At 42.4% G+C, this 20,215-nt stretch overlaps 1 protein-coding gene across 28 annotated transcripts in view; it reads left to right on the forward strand.

Annotated features, from left to right (window-relative positions):
• RBM47 (RNA binding motif protein 47) overlaps window positions 1-20,215 on the forward strand; it is a 232,163-nt gene that overhangs the window by 38,938 nt on the left and 173,010 nt on the right. Inside the window, exon 1 of one of the 28 annotated variants that reach the window (XM_064285904.1) lies at window positions 5-15,892. The exons of the other annotated variants lie outside the window; for them this stretch is intronic. The gene's annotated coding sequence lies outside the window, so the exon portion shown is untranslated. Of the gene's footprint in view, window positions 1-4; window positions 15,893-20,215 lie in introns of those variants that run through there. 28 annotated transcript variants of the gene reach the window in all.

Raw genomic sequence — 20,215 nt, forward strand, 5'->3', positions numbered from 1 at the left:
TCTTTCTTTACCTGCAGGAGCCAGGCCTTGGGAGCCTGTTATGTGTGATAAAAGTCATAGAGAAAACTGGTAAAGAAACCAGATTTTCTCTCCTAGTGAAAAATGGCTCCAAATGACCAAAGGGTATCCTTCTCTTATTTCCCTTGGTCAACAATGTGGTTTTACTTTCAGTGTTAAAACCAGGATCGTCCTGCCAGATGCCAGACACACACACACACACACACACACACACACACACACACCCATTGCCGTCGAGTCAATTCCAACTCATAGTGACCCTATAGGACAGAGTAGAACTGCCCCATAGGGTTTCCAAGGAGTGCCTGGCGGATTTGAACTGCTGACCTTTTGGTTAGCGCTGTAGCTCTTAACCATTGCACCACCAGTTTCCAACTGCCACACTGCAGGTCGTTATCAAAGTGCTCGAGGAGGATTCAGAACAAAACCATTAAATAGTCAGATCTGAGGGTAGCTAACTTGGTGATACTTCCTTATTGCCTCACTTATAGTCCCTGTCCCTCGTGGTGCAAAGGGTTAACTAGCAGAAAGGCTGGTGGTTCGAATTCACCCAGAGGCACCTTTGAAGAAAGACCTGGCAGTTTACTTCCAAAAAATCAGCCACTGAAAGCCCTATAGACCGTTCTACTCTGACACACACACTTTTTTTTTTTTTTTTAATATTCTCTCGGTAACTCAGTGTTATTCCCTATAGGTAGCTATGGTACATATATTCTTTGTGAGTTATCAGGTTTGTTGTTTCTGTGGGACCAGTATCAGCCTTCTAGGTCAGGGTTTTCAATCTCAGCACTATTGACATTTGGGACCAGGTAATTCTCTGTTGTAGGATTTTATTCTCTGTATTGTAGGATGTTTAGCAGCATCCCTGACTTCTACCCACTAGATGCTAGCATCAACCTTCACCTTCCACTTGTGACAACCAAAAATGTCTTCAGACTTCAGTCACATCCTCTGGGAGTTGGGGTGTGGAAAATTCCCTGCAGCTGAGAACCACAACTCTGAAATCCATAGCAGCCCCCATGTTTAAGGAAACTGATCCACTTGATCATCTTTGCAACTTATCTGACTTTCTAGTATGGTTCCCTGCCACCCCCTCCCCGTCTTGCAATATTTTAAAAACCAATTTTGACAGCTGCTTTGCCCTTTTCATCTCCTTCCCCTGCCATCTCTGATCACGTGATTACTTACGAAATTCTAAAACATACCGATGGAACGCAAGTTTGTCTAACAGTCTGGTAAGAGTCATTCTGTTGAGCTCTTTAGAATCTGTGGAAATTCTTTCTTCCTCTTCACTTCTTCATTTGTCTCAGTAGGGTGTCCCCAAAAGTTCACTGGAATTAAGCAAATAAAAGCCTTCAAGGTTTCTTAGAAAAACCAAAATCAAACTCAACCCACTGAACTAGAAAGCTTGTTTTCTCTCAAAGTCCTACCTTTGCCCGGACTCTTTCTGAAATAATGAAATGATAGTCTGTGTAAAGACTTTAGGAGTACACAGCTTCTTATGTACTTAAAGAAGATTTTGTGTCTCAGAAGTTTAGTCACCCACAATACTGGTATAAAGGCTGCAGGATTGAAGACTGCTTGTACCTTATGGGTCCTTGTAGTGGCACAGTCAGCCCCCGCTCTTTCTAATTATTTAAATGAAAAATAGTCTAAGCACTGCTCTGCTGTTGCTAAGACCACTGTGTGGCAAAGGGCCATCTGAGCCACATCTTAAACTCTGACAGATGAAGATTTAAACCAAAGATACGGAATAATACTATTTTTATTAAGTTTTGCAGAAATGGAAATTCCAATTATATTAGTAACATGTTCCAGTTTTTAATTACCCTCAGAGTAAAAAGTTTCTTTCTTTTTCTTAACCACTGAAGCTAATTTCCTCTTTATACTATTTGCTTTATAAGAACAAATTTTAATCTAATTATAAAAATAACATCAGCTACTCAAGAAACACAGAAGGACACAAAGGAGAAAATAAAAATCATCTGTGATCCCACCCAGAGATAACTGCTGCTGAAATTATATATGTCTTTAAAAAATACATGTAATATATGTTTGGAGCCCTGGTGGCGCAGTGGTTAAGTGACATGGCTGGTGACCAAAAGTTCAGCAGTTGGAATCCACCAGCTGCTCCTTGGAAACCCTATGGGGCAGTTCTACTCCGTTCTATAGGGTTGCTATGAGTCGGAATTGCATCGATGACAATGGGTTTAATATATATTTTTATCAGATTATGTTTTCTTTTGTTCACTTGTGACTAGGCTAGGGATAGAAAACACTTCTACAATTTTGCGGTGAATGTTAATATATTTTTTTAAGTGAATAAACCAGGTGTCTCATGCTGTTGTTAGGTGCCGTTGAGTCGGTTCCCATGTACAACAGAACAAAACTCTGTGCGGTCCCGCGCCATCCCCACAACTGTCTTTAGGCTTAAGCCCACGCTTCTTCGGTCTTCCTCCTTATTCATCGTCCAAAAGACGTCTCATAGGAGAATTAAATTGTCAAAGAATACATAATGATGAAGACGCAGCATTTCTTTCTGTTATTGTTTGGTTTATTCAAACAAACAAGGTAGGGTTACCAGCTGTTCTTGGTTCTTAAATATCCTTTGGGTGTTTATGCTATACAAGCAAATATACATATAGCTTCTTCTTCCTTCCTCCTTTTCAGTCAACAAACCATAGAATAGTAGATGGATTTTTTTGTAGCTTGTTATTCTTCACTTAACAATATATCTCGGAAATCTCTTAATGTCAGCACATTGAAAACTTCTACATTGCTTTCCTTTTTTAATAGTGACATAGTGTTCCATTGTACAGATGCACTGTAATTTATTTAACAAGTCCACCGTTGATGGATGTTGTTTGTTTCCAGTTCTGCTATTACAAACAATGCTGTAATAAATTACCTGTACATGTATTATTTCAAAAGCATAAAATATACCTGTGGGATAAATGCCCCAGAGCAGATTCTTAGATCCAAGAGTATATACATTAGTGATTATGATAGATATTGCTGAAGTGTCCTCCATAGGGGTGGTACCAACAGATACTCCCATAAGAAATGTATGACAATACCAGTTTCCCCACAGCTTTGCCAGGGTAGGATGTTATCAGCTTTTGGATTTTTGCCAATCTGATAAGTAAGGAGTATTCCAGCATGGGTTCATTTACCTGTTTTCATAAAGTTAGAGGTCATTTGTACTTCTTTCTATATCAACTGTCTGTTTATATATTCTGCCCATGTTTCTATTGATTTATTGGTATTTTCTTATTGATTTGTACAAGCTTTATATATATTAAATTAGCTCTTTACCATTTGAAGATATTTTTCTATTTACTGCTTGTCTTGATTTTGTTTATGCTTTGTAAAAAGTTCGTGTGTGGTTGAATTAATCAAGATTTTATTTTGGCATTTGGATTACAAGTGTTCGTAGAAAAATCTTTCTCATGTCGAGGTTATAAAAGAATTCTACCATTTTCCCAGTACAGCTTTTGTGGTTTAATTTTTTATATGTAAGTATTTGATCCATTTGGACTTTATCCTGGTATGAGATATGATGTATAGATCCATTATTTTCTGTAGATGAATATTTAGATGTCCCAGCACCATTTACTGAATAGTCTTTGTCTACTGGTGTGAGATGCCACCTTCATCATCTATAAAATTTCCATGTGTAGTTGGCTATACTTCTAGATTTTCTATTCTATTCCATTGCTTTGATTGTTCTTGTGCTGGTAGTTTATTCCTGTATTTGGGGTATTTTATCATTCCATTTTTTCCTCTATTAGTTTGGAAGTGGATCTTTTAAGGAAATATTTTTTAGTGTTTACCCTATAAATGACATTCTTCACTTATTAAAACCCTTCATCTCTTTGGTTTTCACAGACACTGGATTGTAATCCTTTCTTAAAATCCATTTGCTGTGTTATAAACCATCGTACATGATATCCAACAAGCATGCTTGCCATGCCTTTACAGAATTGCAGGGTTAGAGACAATAGTGCAGTGCTTAAGAGAGCAAGACCAGTGTCTTCCTGAACTGCCTTAAAGCCTTGGGAGAACCTCGTCTTAACTGTGTGACCTTGAAGTCACTGGGTGGTGCAAACAGTTAATGCACTCGGCTGTTGACCAAACATTTGGGAATTCGAGTCCATCCAGAGGCACCTTGAAGAAAACAGCTGATAATCTACTTCTGGAAAATCAGCCATTGGAAACCCAGTGGAACACAGTTCTACTCTGACACACATGGTATCACCATGAGTCAGAATTGACTGGACAGCAACTTGTTGAATGCGTGTATATGGTCCCTGCTAGGCAAGTACCTCTCTAAGCATTTTACCTATGTTAACCCTTATTAATCAGAAGGCAGGTACTATGATTATCCCCATTGTGCAAATGAAGAAACTGAGGCATACAGAGATTAGATAATTTACCAAAGGTATGCAAGTAGAAAGGGACAGAGGTAGGATTTAAACTGAGACAGTGTCGCTCTTACTATACTCTGTTGCTTCTTATGATCCTGAGAATTATCTAGTAATGTTGTTGGCCTCAGAACTGACTCCCGAAGTCCAATTTCCAATGTGATGCAGAGCTTCACTGATTCCAAGAACGAGCACCCAGCTAACCCAATGGCCTAGTTTCCCGTGGTAACTCCTACCACTGGAGCCACTGACTTATTCCTGAGGGAATTCTCCAGAACAACGTGCAGCAGCCTCCCCATGACCCTCTTGGCTTTTTCTTTTCTCCTGTCTCTCCCTTTCCCACCCTACTGTTTTTATTCGAGTCCTTATCATTTCTCTGTTTTTCCTTTTTCGTAGTACCTGTGCCATGGGCTTGCTCTGAAGATGATATGAGTTGGGGTTTAGGTGGTGTAAGTTGGGAGACCAGCATTTGGAGCCCTGGTGGCACAGTGGCTAAGTGTTCGGCTGCTAACCAAAAGATTGGCAGTTGGAATCCACCAGCTGCTCCTTGGAAATCCTATGGGGCAGTTCTACTCTGCCCTATAGGGTTGCTACGAGTGGAAATTGACTCAACGGCAACGGTTTTTGGTTAGCATTTGCTAACCCAGACTTTGCAACAAGTGCTTTCCTATCCATGTTCATTTTGCGGTTGAAGAAACAAAGACTTAGAGAATTTAAGTAATAAATTACCCAAGTTCACACAGCTGAATTGTAACAGATCTCAAATCTGTTTCCAAAGCTTACACTTTGAGCCAGGGCTGGTAAGTAGTTATCTGTACTGATGCAGCCATACTGATAGTTAAAATGTTGAAATCTGTCTGTACCTGTTGGTGGATAGCAGCTGTCTCAAGACTCCCAGGTGTCCCCACCATCACCAGCTTAGTCCCCTTTCCTCAGTCACTTCCCCAGGAACCACTGGACCTGCTCAGCAACTAAAGGGTTACCTCTCAGTCTAACAGGGGCATCAAGGACCCTGCTCCAGACCAAGGCAGGCTGGCATCTGTGTCATGCCTTGTGGTACCCCTGCTACATTGGGACCCAGTGGCGTGCTGAGGACTGCTTAGCGTCAATGGGGGAGTTCAGGACAAGTAAGAAAATAACTTCTCAGCTCATTAAGGAAAATGTCATTTGGGATCAAGTCAGAAACACTGCAGAAGGTTACTGGGGAAGGTTACTGCGGAACATTAGCTGAGTTTGTTTCCTACCTTATGAAGAATGTTGCATGTGTTCTCCCCCAACTGAGGTTGCTGGAGGGAGAGTTTCTTTCCCCATCCCCGCTCCCACTGTCCAAGCCATCCACGCCATAACCTGCCTTCTAGGCTTTTAGCCATTGGGGTCCTAGTTTCACTTTTCCCTCCCTGAGGTTCCTCAGGCCTCAGAGGCCCACAAGACCCCTTACTTTTAGAAGCATTTCTATCGCACATGGGGTCCTGAACATCATTTCCAACATTCTTCCTTTGGGAAAGCCATTCTATATTTCAAAAAGCAACTCATAAATGATGTTTTCTAAATGTAAGGTAGAGATTTCTTGTGTTCTTTTGTTAGTTGCTGTCAAGTCTGCTCCGACTTGTGGCAACCCCATGTGTGTTGGAATAGAACTGCACTCCGCGGGATTTTCATTGGCTGATTCTTCGGAAGTGGATCACTAGGCCTTTCTTCTGAGGTGCCTCTGGGTAGAGTCAAACTTCCAACCTTTTTGTTAGCAGTTGAGAACATGAACCACTTGCACCGCCCAGGGACTCTCTATGTGTTTTACGCTACCTCGGATCCCATTTATTCCTTCTGTCACTCTGTGTCTAGTGATAAATCAACAGATGTGTTACCTGTGCCGTTTATATCAAACCATATTTTTCCTAATCTTCAGAGTTTTCTTGTATATAAGTTAGGATGGGATGGGTGGTAGTCATCTATAGATCCCAACATTTTAGTGGCTTTACCCAATAGAAATTTATTTCTTGCTTAAGTAGTAGTTCTAGGTGTGCGTGCTGGTTGTTCAACAATTCCAATTCATCATGACCTTGTAGGACAGAGTAGAATTGCCCCATAGGGTTTCTAGGCTGTAATCTTTTCTCCTACAGAGCTGCTACCCATTACCCGTTGCCATCGAGTTGATTCCAACTCATAGCTACCCTATAGGACAGAGTGGAACTGCCCCATAGAGTTTCCCAGGAGCTCCTGGTATATTCAAACTGCCAACCATTTGGTTAGCAGCTGTAGCACTTAACCACTATGCCACCTGGGTTTCCAACAGAGCCACTGGTGGGTTTGAGCTGCCAACCTTTGGGTTAGCAGCCCATTGGGCCACCAGGGCTCCTTGTATGCAGGTTGGCAGGGATCTTTTGTACATCTAAACTGACTTCATTTGAAGATCCAGATTGACAGCAGATTTGCCTTTTCAACACATGATGTCCAAGGCTACCTAGGTGTGGCATCCCAGTCAGCCTTTGGGAGGAAACAGCCCCGAAGATAGTGGAAGGCAGATTTTTTATGGCTGAGGCCTGAAAGTGGTGCAGCACATCACATCCTCTCCATCCACTGGCCGGAACTCAGTCAAGTTGTCACACCTAACTGCAGTGTGGAAAATGTAGCCTAAGTGTGGACCACAGAAAGGCACCCTCTATACCTCGTATTGAACCATTCAAACACATGGGGCAGCTACAGCTGTAAATATGCCTGCCCCCTGAAGGGTGTACTTGGGGGATGTTCTACTGCTGTTCAGTCACTGCTTTGTCTTAATTTCAAGAAGTAGCCTTCATAACTCAGTCTCAACTGGGAAGGATGTTCATTGCCCCTCTGGAGAGTCAAGTCCAAAGAGTGGGCCAGCTGGAAGCTCAGCACGTGGGAGTGCACCCATACTCTGTCTAGTGGACGCCACTCTCTAAGTACAGTAGCCTCCCTCCCCACCTTATCCATGGTTTCACTGTTTCGGTTACCCACGATCCGCCAAGGTTTGAAAATGTTAAATGAGTACGTGGCATGATGAAATCTCACACGGTGCCGCTCTGTCATTCACATAACTTTTACTATAGTATACCGTTACAATTGTTCTATTTTATTATTAGTTATTGTTGTTGATACCTTACTGTGCCTAATTTATAAATTAAACTTTACCATAGGTATGTATGTATAGGACAAATCATAGTATATATGGCGTTTGGTACTATCTAAGGTTTCAGGCATCCATGGGAGGCCTTGGAACGCATCCACCACCTGTGCAGTGGGAGAGGCCTCAGTTCGGGGCCCAGATGACCACAGGCTGGCAGTGTGGCCTTGGGCAGGTCACATTGCCCCTCTGAATCAGTTTTCTTATCTAGATTGGACTAGCAGATATCTTAAGATATCTCCCAGTTCTAAAATGGAGCGATTCTAAGAATTTGGCCCCTCGGCAATCCTGTAGGGTAATTACAACACAGTTACCAAATTGCAGAACGTTTTACAGCCTTTACTGTCATTTAATAACTTTTTGCTTTAATAAAAGGAAAAAAAGAAAAGAAAATACCACAGATCATCTATGTCCTTTATTTAAATGCTGTTTAGAAAGCAAAAAGGAACAATCCTACTTGAGTGATCAAGAGCTCAAAAGGTCAGGAATCACACTAAAATGTACTTTTGATTTGAGCAAGGGCTAAAAAAATGTTAATCTTATATAACATGTGGAGCCATTCATTTTGGATAATTTTAAACTGCCTGTTCATCTAGCCTTACCGTTGGGCTTGACCTTTGGGCTGTGGCATTTGGGGGCATCATGCTCACCAAATATGACTCACCGCTTAGAGAGAATTCTCCATTGCTCTTGTCCCTTCTACAAATAATATTGCCTCTGAGCAGCCGTGTATATGGAACCATTACTACTCAATTTTGAAAAAATATATAATCAGTGAAAGGTGTTTTCGTTTTTAGCAAGTAGATATTTGTGGGCCAGTGTGTGTACGTGAGTCTGTTGTCTGCGTAAGAACAATGTATTGTGCACATAGAAACATCTAGAGGCTTTGTCCTGGGAAGAGCCAGGCCAGGCTTTTGAATAAAACATCGAGTGCCCATATGTTCAAGGTGTCGGGCTAAGGGATGTGTCAGTGTTTCCAAGTGTTAGTGGCAGCTTGGACTAACATCAGCTGATCTTCTGCATTTCACGTCGTGCCAGAATTTCTGTAAATTCACTTTGCTAGGATCTAGGAAAAGGAGTGAGGAAAAGAGAATTGGTTTAGCAATAAAAGCTATGCTGTTACTTCTCCAAAACCTTTTTTAAAAAACCTGAATCCCCACTGTATTATATTGTATTTAATACCTTGCCTCTTATTGGGCCCACACCCACAATGGGATAAAAGAATTGCCAGAGAACAATGTTTGTCAAACTTGTCTGATGAGAAGTATTACTGGGGCTCTGTTGAAAATTAGAGATTTCCAGACCCCGTAGCAGTTACGTGCTACGGCTGATAACCTAAAGGTCGGAAGTTCAAATCCTCCAGGCGCTCCTTGGAAACTCTATGGGGCAGTTCTACTCTGTCCTATAGGGTCACTAAGAATTGAAATTGACTCAGTGCCAACGGGTTTGGTTTTTTTTTTTCTTTAGTAGTGCTGGTGCAGAAAGTCCAGGGTGAGGCCAAAGAATCTGGTATTTAAAAATACAAACTCTCCAGGGCACAGCTGAGAAACACTGCTGCAGTGCAGTGGTCCCCAACTTTTCAAAAGGGAGGTGCTATGTTGTAGCTAGGAGGCATTAGGGGTTCGATGGCAGAATTGTTGCCTCCCATGTGGGAGGCCTGGTTTGATTCCCGGTTGGTACACCTCACGCGCAGCCACTACCCATCTGTCAGTGCAGGCTTGCGTGTTGCTATGATGTTGAACAGGTTTCAGCGGAGCTTTCAGACTAAGACTAAGAGGAAAGGCCTGGCAGTCTACTTCCAAAATCAGCCTGTGGAAACCCTGTGAATCACAATGGTCTGATCTGCAAGGCATCATGGGGATGATGTAGGACTGGGCAGCGTTTCGTTCCTTTGTGCATGAGGTCGCCATGAGTCAAAGGCCAATTTGACAGAGCAGCTAACAATGACAACAATAGTGTGGTAGCCGCCCATGTGAGGGGCAGTGTGGGGATAATGAGAAATAATGTCACTGTAAGGCCCAGGAGGCAGAAGATCTGGGTGAACGCCTAGCACAGCAGGCCATCCATCAATATTGATTGACTGCATTGGGTAAGCACTTGGCTGCTAACCAAAAGCATGGTGGTTCAAACCCACCCAGTGACTCCGTGGGAGAAAGACCTGGAAAAAACAAGGCCCATAAAACCCAAAGTCCATTGCCGTCCAGTCGATTCCAGCTCATAGTGACCCTACAGGACAGAGTAGAACTGGCCCATTGGGTTTCCACACAGCGCCTGGTGGATTCCAACTGCCAACCTTTTGGTTAGCAGCCGTAGCACTTAACCACCACCAGGGTTTCCGAAAAACTAGGCAGTCCCATCGAATTCCAGCATTCACAGATTTCACTGCATAGAAACTCAATGGAACTGCCTTGTGTTTCTGGGTCTCAAAAGTTTTCCGCCTTTGATAGGGTGCCATCTTACCATTTTTCTGTCGCCCTGTATTAGTGGAAAATATTTGTTTTCCTTTTCTGACAGGTTTCTGCCTTACACAGATTCCGGCTTTTGCAGGTTTTACTGCATTCAAAATCTTCAGATGTGACAGTAGGCATGGGGCAGGTGGCAGTCATCCCTAAAGGTTATGGTCAAGAAAACCCTATGGGACAGGTCTGCTGTGTTACGTGGGGTTGCTATGAGTCGGAATCCACAGCAGCTAACAAAACAGAAAATGAGGTTGCTTTGGGAAATAAGCACATACTGTCCCTGAAGGTAGTCTGGGTGGGTGGTATGGGAAGGCAAATCACATTCAGAAGACTACTGGGTGAGCACGGGATTAGAGGTGAGGAGGAGGAGAAATCTAACGCCCCCCTCCTCGGCCTGGTGCAACTCCAGTCTGTTTCACAGTATGTGATGACCTCGTCTTTGGGACAGGAAACCAGTGACTTCAGAAGTTCCTCTCGTGGTCTGGCCTCCAGTGAGTGCTGTCAACTCTCCTGCTTTATCTAGGCTTCCAAGGAGGGCCACCTTCTGACTGTCACATTTCTTCTTTAATCATGTTTATTCCACAGCCTGATTACTCGCCCCCTCCTGCTGGTCTTGGATTCGGGTGGTCTCTTTCCATTGACTTCGCATGTTTTTAGATCTGGTGGGTCTTGCAGATTGTCTGTCAGGGGGCTTGTTCCCTGGATTGTAATCTCATTGTACCTACTGTCAAACCTGCCATTGGTTTAATAATAGCTTTTACGAAGAGTAAACATGTATATTGATTATTTGAGAAAGGTTAAAATGTAAAATTGGGTACATTGTAGAATGGAAGAAGCAGGTTTTCAAGTATTGAGGGGTTACCATGCATTGTTAACTGGCTTTGTCAATTAAATGTTAACTGGTTGGCTGGCTGAATGAATGAATGACAGGTTTCTGATCTTCTTGTGGAAGGATCCTCTTACTTTAAGACAATGGGATAGTGCCAGAAAGACCTGGGTTTACGTCCCAGCCTACTTCTCAGAATCCTTTAAAAAGGACAATCTCTCCAAGGCTCAGTTTTCTTCACGGAAAGAGGGTTTAACAGTTCCTACCTTGCTTGTTTGTTGGGAGGATTAGAACCAGATGCATAGTCAGGATTATCACTGTGTCTGGCATGTGCAACCAAAATCCAAACCAGTTGCCATTGGGTCGATTCTGACTCATATAGACCCCACATGTTGCAGAGTAGAACTGTGCTCCATAGAGTTTTGAAGGCTGTGATCACCAGGCCTTTCTTCTGAGGCACCTATGAGTGGGTTCAAAGCGCTAGGAGTCGTGCTTAACCATTTGCACCATCCAATGACTCCTGTCTGGCACAACCAAAAACCAAAAGCAAACCTGTTGCTGTGGGGTCGATTCCAACTCATAGTGACCCTATAGGACACATAGCCAGTGGTGAAAACTTGGTGAATAATGAAAGACAAAGGGAACAGCAACAAAGAGGACATAGATAAACATGACCACAACAACAACAACAACAAAAAAAAAACAGCAACAAAGAGGACATAGATAAACATGACAACAGGATATGTAAAATCTTAAGATGTGACTGTAGGCAGGGCAGCTGGGAGTCACCCCTGGCTGTTGTAGCTGCCTCCACCCCAGGCTTGCAGATGAAGGCCACATTGGGAGGAACTGAGAGCAATTGGTAGTAATGTAAGCTCCAATTAGATTTTTGTTTGTTTGCTTTTTTAACTTAACCTGGCAAGAAGAATGTCTGAGCTCTACTGGTCATCTGAGAGTAGGAAGAAAGTCTTGGGCCATGTGAAATTGTACTCCTGAAACACTTGTGCCTTAGAAACATGGAGACGGCCATCACATGGTTTCCAGGGCCTGGTCTTTTAAAATCTGATCTTAGTGAGCATTTTCAGCATCTTAGGGCTTTTCTGCACTTTTCATGGAGTGCATTCTGATTTCTCAGGTGATAGTAGTGAAACCTTTAACTGCTGGTGACCCTGGCCATGTTAGGAAATTCCTGAAAATTGTGAAAACTCTGAGTGGTTTGGCTGTGTTTTGACAGCAGCGTTTTAGCTGACTGGTCTGGTTTCTACTGTGAGGCTGACAACCTCCACAAGGGCCAGGGTGGAGAAAGGGGCCAGGCTAATGCTGCCAGTGAGTGCGTGGTTATGGGTGAATAATTCACAGACCTATTTGTTAATCAATCTAATGGCTATCATAAATAATTTGACTCCCTCCCCCAAAATAAAACAAATGAAATAATTGCGAGCTGCTTGAAATATATAGATTTGAAGGAACACCAAGTTATCTATTCATCTTATGGTTTGAGAGTCAGAAACCCAGTGCCGGAGAGTCAGGAATGGGGTTTATTTTGTGCTACCAGCAGGAAAGAGGAATTGAGAAATCAGGAACAAGCGTTCTTTCTACCCTGCAATAAAGGGCCTGACTTAGCAAAACAACAAAAATCCTACTTTTGCACCAGCAAGAGTCTTCTTGGTATGGGTGGGGCCTGGAGAATGGTGGAGGGGATATTTCATGAAACTAAAAAGAACTTTGCTGAATCAAGATTTTCTCTGCAGTGCTGTTGGTCACCCATATGAGCAAAGTTAGAACCTGTATTCTGTATTTACATGACACTCAGTCTTTTTTCCTTGGCACTCTTAACACGTTTTAAAAATTTTAGATAGACTCTCTAGGATTTGCTTCAGATTTTCTCAATTGTCACTGTCTGGAATTTTAGGGCTTTAGGGAGAAATGCAGCCAATCTGCATAGTTTGGGAAGACAGGAATCACACACCCATGAAACTTAGTTATTGTTGAAATCACACCCACGCGATGGGCTAACCATATTATATTCTCTATTAACCACCTGTACTGGTGCGAACAGTTAAGCATGCTTAGCTCCTAACTGAAATGTTGGCGGTTCAAACCCACCAGCTCCTCTGCAGGAGAAAAGATCTGGCAGTTTGCTCCTGTAAAGATTCAGCCTAGAAAAGCCCTGTGGGGTAATGCTGCTCCGTCACATGGGGTCGCTATGAGTCAGAATCCATGGTAAAAAAGAATCCATGGTACACACCAACATGTGTCAGATAGGTCCCTGGGTGGCGAAACTGGTTAAGTGCTTAACTACTAACTGGAAGATGGGTGGTTCAAACCCATTTGGAGGCGCCTGGGAAGAAAGCCCTGGTAACCTGCTTCCGACAGATCACCCACTGAAAGCCCTATGGATCACAGTTCTACTCTTGACACACATGGGGTCACTATGAATCAGAAGCGACCTGGCAGTAGCTGGTTACTAGTTATATGCAGGCCTGTGACCAAGACAGAGAAAGGCTCTACTTTCTCCAAGCTTATGTTCTAGCTTGGCTAGGTAGCCTCTGAAGAAACAACCATCCCTGAGAGCAAAACAGTATCTATGTAATGGTAGCACGTTATACTCATCTAACATGGGTGAAGTCAGGGCCTGCCCTGTTCACCACAGAGTCTAGCTTGGTGCTTGGCACATAGTAGGTGCTCAGTCAACATTTCTTAGAATAAGTGCTTGAATCAATGCATGTCTAAATCTTAGAATCATAGCATCCAATATGGTGTAAAATAAAGCAGATGAAAGATGAAAAATTCACAGGGAAGAAAAGTGCTTTCGGAACTTGTTTCGATGAGACACCTCCATCGTAAGGGAAGAACACAGACTCTGGAGTCAGGCATACTGAATTCAAATCCCAACTCAGCCTCCTACTAACAGCAAGTCACTTAGTTTCTCTGAGCCTCAGTTTCCCCAACTGTAAAAAAACGAGAATAAACCCATTGCCATTGAGTCGATTCCGACTCATAGTGACCCTATGGGACAGAGTAGAACTGTCCCATAGGGTTTCCAAGGAACACCTGGTGGATTTGAACTGCTGACCCTTTGGTTAGCAGCCATAGCGCTTAACCACTTCGCCACCAGGGTTTCCAAAATGAACATAAGAATACCTATTTCGAGGACTAAATGAAGCAACGGTATAAAGGTATAAAAAGGGTAGGCTCAAAACGCCATTCCAGGAGTTTGGAGAAATTCAAGACAGTTATAATTAACCTGGATGGGTTTATAATCTGATTGGGGAGAAAAGATCGAAACAGGTTAAAAGTTAAATAAGAATAATAAAGTTAAGCAACAATGCAAAACCGCAGCAGATAACGCATTCCTGAGCAGCATGTGATGAAAAGCCAGACAAGATAGCCCAGGCAATAAGGCTTTCACAATGCAGAGGCAGGAGAAGGCCTTGCTTGTGTCTGTGGGTGAAGTGCTAGCCAACCCCTAGTTTTATGTTGTGAAATTTAAGACTCTTTCATTTATAACACATAAGCATTTATTTATAGGCATAAATACACAAACACAACAAATAAAGAACAAGCCATGATGAATGTTACAAAGGAAAGCTTGTAGGGAGATGTAAGCATTTATTTATAGGCATAAATACACAAACACAACAAATAAAGAACGAGCCATGATGAATGTTACAAAGGAAAGCTTGTAGGGAGATGTAAGAATAAAAGAAGGAAACTATAATTTTGGGGTGTTGGTGAAGACTCCCCTGAGGAAGTGATGTTTGAACTGATACCTGAAAAATGGAGCCAACCCAAAGTACTTGGTGAAACAAGAACACCGATGGCCCAAATTAAGCAACATCTTTTATTTCCACAGATAATTAGTTTAGGGGATAGAAATAAAAACTGAAACACAATTTATAATTGCTCTTGATATTAGGAAGAGTCAGTTTTCAGGAAACACACTCCCCAACATGTGCACAAACCCACATACTCCCTTTACCTACATATGTGCACGCCCACACCACACCACACTCACAACCCTCCCATCCCACCTTGTTATAACCAGTGTGTCAGAGTAGAACTGTGCTCTATAAAGTTCTTCCGAGGTGCCTCTGGGTAGACTTGAACCTCCAACCCAACAGGTGACTTCTTTGTACCAGCCATGGACTCCTGTCACCTCATAGTGTAATCTGAGAAAGAACGTGGAAAGATCATTTCAGATACCCAATTGGGTCCGCTCCAATTTTTCCCACAAGCTCCTGGGGAGGATTTCAGAGAGGTGAAAGTTTTGGTCACTGAAGACTTTGGATGCCCTTTTCCCAGATGAGGGGTGTGACTTGCTGGGAAGTTCACTGCTCTCAGGGTTACTGCTAGTCCGAATCGGTTTTCATGGTTGGCAACACAAGGCCACTCCAGCCAATCGCATTGCTGAATCCTGGGTTCCTGGAACCATGTTGGCAAAATAGTTCAGACAATAATTGTTTTTCAGATCATGATCACATTATCTAGTCAAAAACCCAAACCAGTTGCCATTGACTCATGGCGGCCCCATGTGTATCATAGTAGAACTGTGCTCCATAGGGTTTTCAGTGGCTGATTTTTTGGAAGTGGATCACCAGGGCCAGACAGGGCTCCTGTCTTGCATTAATGGCCAGGTACACTGCCAGCTTTTTGTCTTCTTTTTTTAAGTTTGTTTTGTGCATCTCACCTTTTCCTAGGAAATGTCTAAGCCAGCTGATATTGTCCATTCTGGACTATTTGAATTGTGTTAGAATCAAGCCAGCTTCCAGAGACACTATTGCATTGCATACATTGTCAAATTGCACTTTAAAAGGAGAGAGGACAGGAAGTAATCACAAATGACTGGAAACAGCCTCAGATTGGAAGTTATAGCTGGGACCGGAAGAGGAGGAAGTATATAGTTCAGTCAAATGAACACTTAGAGCAGAATTGAGAGTGTTCATTCCTCAGGCTCACTTCCACTGAGCTTATTCTTTGTGCCAGGCATGTGCTGAGTCCTGGGGTTACAATGAAGAATAAGGTAATGTGCTGGGTCCTTTTAAACCAACTCAGGCTACTGATGTATATCGCTGTTTCTGTGTGAGCAGGGAGAAACTAGCTAACCTCTCTGGGCCTCTGTGTTCTCATCTTCAAAACAAAAGAGCGGTGTAGGTTATAACTAAGGCCCCATTTCAACCTTCTGAAGCCTGTGATCCTAAGAACCATTTCACAGAGATTGTTGATCAACCACTATCCATCCCTCTCATATTCCAATAAAGCACATGGGCTTTTATTGCAACAAGAGGGACTTGAGGTAGGCTGAAGGAAGGACTTGTTGATAGTTTCAGTATTGGAATGGTTTTAATGGCAACGATATTTCATTGCTCAGTTATTAGTTGAGTACTGACTAGGGCCAGCCCCTACTTTAGGAGGTGGGGATACCTTGGTGAGGAAGACAAAGTCCCTACCCTTATGGAGCTCATGCTTCAGGAGGCCAGATAGATAATAAAAATGGGTTAAAAAAACCATTGCCATCGAGTCGGTTCAGACTCATAGCAACCCTATATGACAGAGTAGAACTGCCCTGAAGAGTGCCTGGTGGATTCGAACTGCCGACCTTTTGGTTAGGAGCCATAGCACTTAACCACTGCTCCAACACGATTTTTGGACACATACCAGTAATGTAATTTTACATAATAACAAGTACAAAGAAGAAAAATAAAGATAGGAAGTGGATAGAGAGCGATGGGGTTGATAATTGGTTGTCGTTAATTGCTGTAGAGACGGTTTTGATTTGTGATAATCCCAGGTACAACAGAATGAAACATTGTGTGGTCCTGTGCCATCTTAGCCATTGTTGGTATGCTCAAGTCCATTGTTGGGGCCACTGTGTATTTTGAGTGGTTTTTCTCTTAGGAGAGAGCCCATCTTCCAGCACTATATTGAATAATATTCTGTTTGATACACAGGATTTCCATTGCCTAATTTCTGGAAGTAGATTGCCAGGCTTTTCTTCCTAGTGTTAGTCTGGAAGGTCTGCTGAAACTGTCCACCGTGGGTGACAGTTTGAAATACCAGTGGCATAGCTTCCAGCATCATAGCAACATTCAAGCCACCATACCATGCATGACAAACTGGCAGACAGGTGGTGGTGGGGATTTTTTAAAAGAGGGAACAGGGAAGACTTCTTAGAGGAGGTGACATTTGAGCAGAGACCTGAATCCAGTGAGGGAGAGAGCCACGTGAGGAGGTGTGGGAAGGGAAAATACAGGACACGGAATGGTAAAGGTGGGGGGGGTGGGGACATGAGCTGGCTTGTTAAAGGAACAACCAAGGGGTGTGAGGGAGTGGGAGAGAGGTAGGTAACGAAATCAGAGGGGAAACCAGAGGCACGTCATGCAAAATCCTAGTGGAGCAGCCACTGGAAAGTTTTGAGAAGGGAAGTGGCGTGACTGAATTGTTAAAAATTGCTGTGCTAGAATAATGGGTTCAGCATCCATTTTGTCATGAGTGAGTCTAACTTCGGTGTATGTTAATTCATCTTGCCCAATACTGCAGGATATGGGCAAGATGAAAAATTTTTTTAACATCTCAACAGCTGACATACAGCTTTTTAAAAGTCCTTAGAGTCTCTATTATATTCTTTAAAAACTATACTGCCACCTGTTACTGTCTCAAGCCATATAAAGACAGATCACAAAGGGAAAACTTGCCAGCTTAATTCTGTAATCTTTTATCTTCTTTTTCCAGTGCAATTTTGGAAAGATGTGTTATTTGATCCTCCCTCCCTACTTCTCAATCTTTTTTCTTTCCTTCTTGCCTACTTCTTTCTTCTCTGCCTTCCTCCTTTCCTCTCCCTTCCTTTGGCAAGTGCTTAATATTTCACTGGACACCTACTTTTGTGTGCCAATGCTAATAAAAACCAGTGTTTGGGTAAAATTTGGTTGTTGTTTCCTATCTTTGTACAAAGCTATCTTGGGAATGCTGAATAATATTCAGAGATGGTGGTAGCGTTAGAGCTTTCATTTTGACTTTCTTTGCACTGACCTTGTTTGATGCATATACTAGCTTCTGATACTCTGATCCTATGCTGCAAAAGTGAAAGTAAGTACAAGAGTACATTAAAATTAAGCAGCAATTGAAATTGAAAACCCTTTTTGAATTTGTCAGCCTCAAACCAGAATAGTCTTGTGACAATGCTATTTTCTCAGTTACCTCAAACTCAGCTCGTGACTGAGTTCACAGTGTTAAGTCCATCCCCTCACATAGAAGCAGGCCAGCACACCCACTCTTGGTTACCTTGAGAAATACTTGTGGGCAGTCCGAGAGTGCTACCGAAATAGCTTAATAACTGCCAACTTTTGTGCTCAGAAAAAGTACATATCAAAACCACAAGAGGGCAGCTGTCCAGTGAACCTAAGGTTAGAAAAGTGCTGTTCTTTAGACATAGGATAATGAGGGTGCAGACTGCTGCGTTTTTAAAAATGTTTCTTGCGTAAGGGAGCTTTTTTACGTTCCTAGCCAGCTTCTTCCATTCAAAGAAATTAAAAGTTTTAAGGCACTTTCTTCTTTCGCGCAGATTTAATTTCTGTTCTCTTTGGAACACAAACACCCATTTCCGTTTGAATCCCTTTCCCCACATCTTCCATCCCTTAAATCTTTATTCAGTCTTTATTGAAGTACAATTTACACATAATTAAACCCACACATTTTAAGTGATGACTTTTTTAACAAAAGTATAGAGCTGTGAAACCACTACCCTAATCAAGATATTAAAGTTTCCATCTTTCTAGCAAGTTCTCTTGAGCCCCTTTTGCAGACAGTCACTCTGCGCAGGCTCCAGGTTTGCTCGAGACCTTAATCTTGGAAAAAGCTGTACCCGAGACAACACTTTTTATAAATTTAAAGTAATGATAAAGCAAAAATATTATGACCCTTTCTTTATAAGATGTTGCTTGAGTTTTGGAGAGACCAAAGGAAATCAGACTCTACTTCATTCTAAGATAAAATTATATATGTTTCTTATTCTCTGTAGTTGTGACTGGCATTTTAACCTGGCTAATATTCCCTGGGAGCCCCCTGGGTGGTGTAAATGGTTAACACGCTCGGCTGCTAACTGAAAGGTTGGTGGTTCAAGTCCACCCAGAGGCACCTCGGAGGAAAGTCCTGGTGATCTGCTTCTGAAAAATCAGCCATTAAAAACCTTACAGAGCACATGACATACATGGGGTCATCATGAATTGAAATCCACTTGACGGCAACTGGTAATATTCACAGAGAGAGAACTGTCCATTAACTGCACTATCATTATTACCCATGTGTTCCTAGGTTTATTTCTGCTGTAATAATAACTAACTTTTTTAAAAAATTTTATTGTGCTTTAAGTGAAAGTTTACAAATCAAGTCAGTCTCTAACACAAAAACCCATATACACCTTGCTACACACTCCCAATTACTCTCCCCCTAATGAGACAGCCTGCTCCCTCCCTGCACTCTCTCTTTTCGTGTCCTTTTCGCCAGCTTCTAACCCCCTCCACCCTCTCATCTCCCCTCCAGGCAGGAGATACCAACGTAGTCTCAAGTGTCCACCTGATCCAAGAAGCTCACTCCTCACCAGCATCCCTCTTCAACCCATTGTCCAGTCCAATCCCTGTCTGAAGAGAATAACTAACCTTTATTGAACTTGAGTATGTACATGTACGAATTAACTCGGGGAATCCTCCCTATGAGGGAAGTGCCACTACTATCCATATTTATAGGTGAGGAGACTGAGGTACAGTCACAGGTGGTTTTGACTAAGAAAAATAAGGGGTGTTAGCACCCTCATATGAAATTAAAAGTTTTTTAAAAAATACGAATGTATGTTTTTATTGATCCCAGTAGTCCCCAACTTAAAAACCAATGTCTCACTTTACGTGTATCATGGCCTCTGGCGGTGTCACCCATGCGTGGCTGAATGCCATGATGATCCCCATTTTGCATCCCTGACCTTGACTACCAAATATCCCCAGGACTGTTTCTCTGCTTCCTGCCTTCATCTTCTCCTGACAGGTCGCCTTGCCATTAGCTGTCTGTGATGGTTAAGGTTGTATGTCAGCTTGGCTAGGCTTTGATTCTCAGTGGTTTGGCACTTATGTAATGATGTAATTTATCAAAAGAAACTCTGAAACTTGCTCTTGAACTTAGAGTAGCTAAAGCGAACAGAAGAAATGCTCATGTAAAAGAGCCGAACAGAAGATTTCAAACAGTGGCTCAAGAAGACAAAGTATTATAAAGAAATGTGCAAAGAACTGGAGTTAGAAAACCAAAAGGGATGCAAATGCTTGCCATTTCTCAAGATGAAAGAACTGAAGAAAAAATTCAA

The sequence above is a fragment of the Loxodonta africana genome, chromosome 5 (assembly GCF_030014295.1).
Source record: "Loxodonta africana isolate mLoxAfr1 chromosome 5, mLoxAfr1.hap2, whole genome shotgun sequence".
NCBI lineage: Eukaryota > Metazoa > Chordata > Mammalia > Proboscidea > Elephantidae > Loxodonta > Loxodonta africana.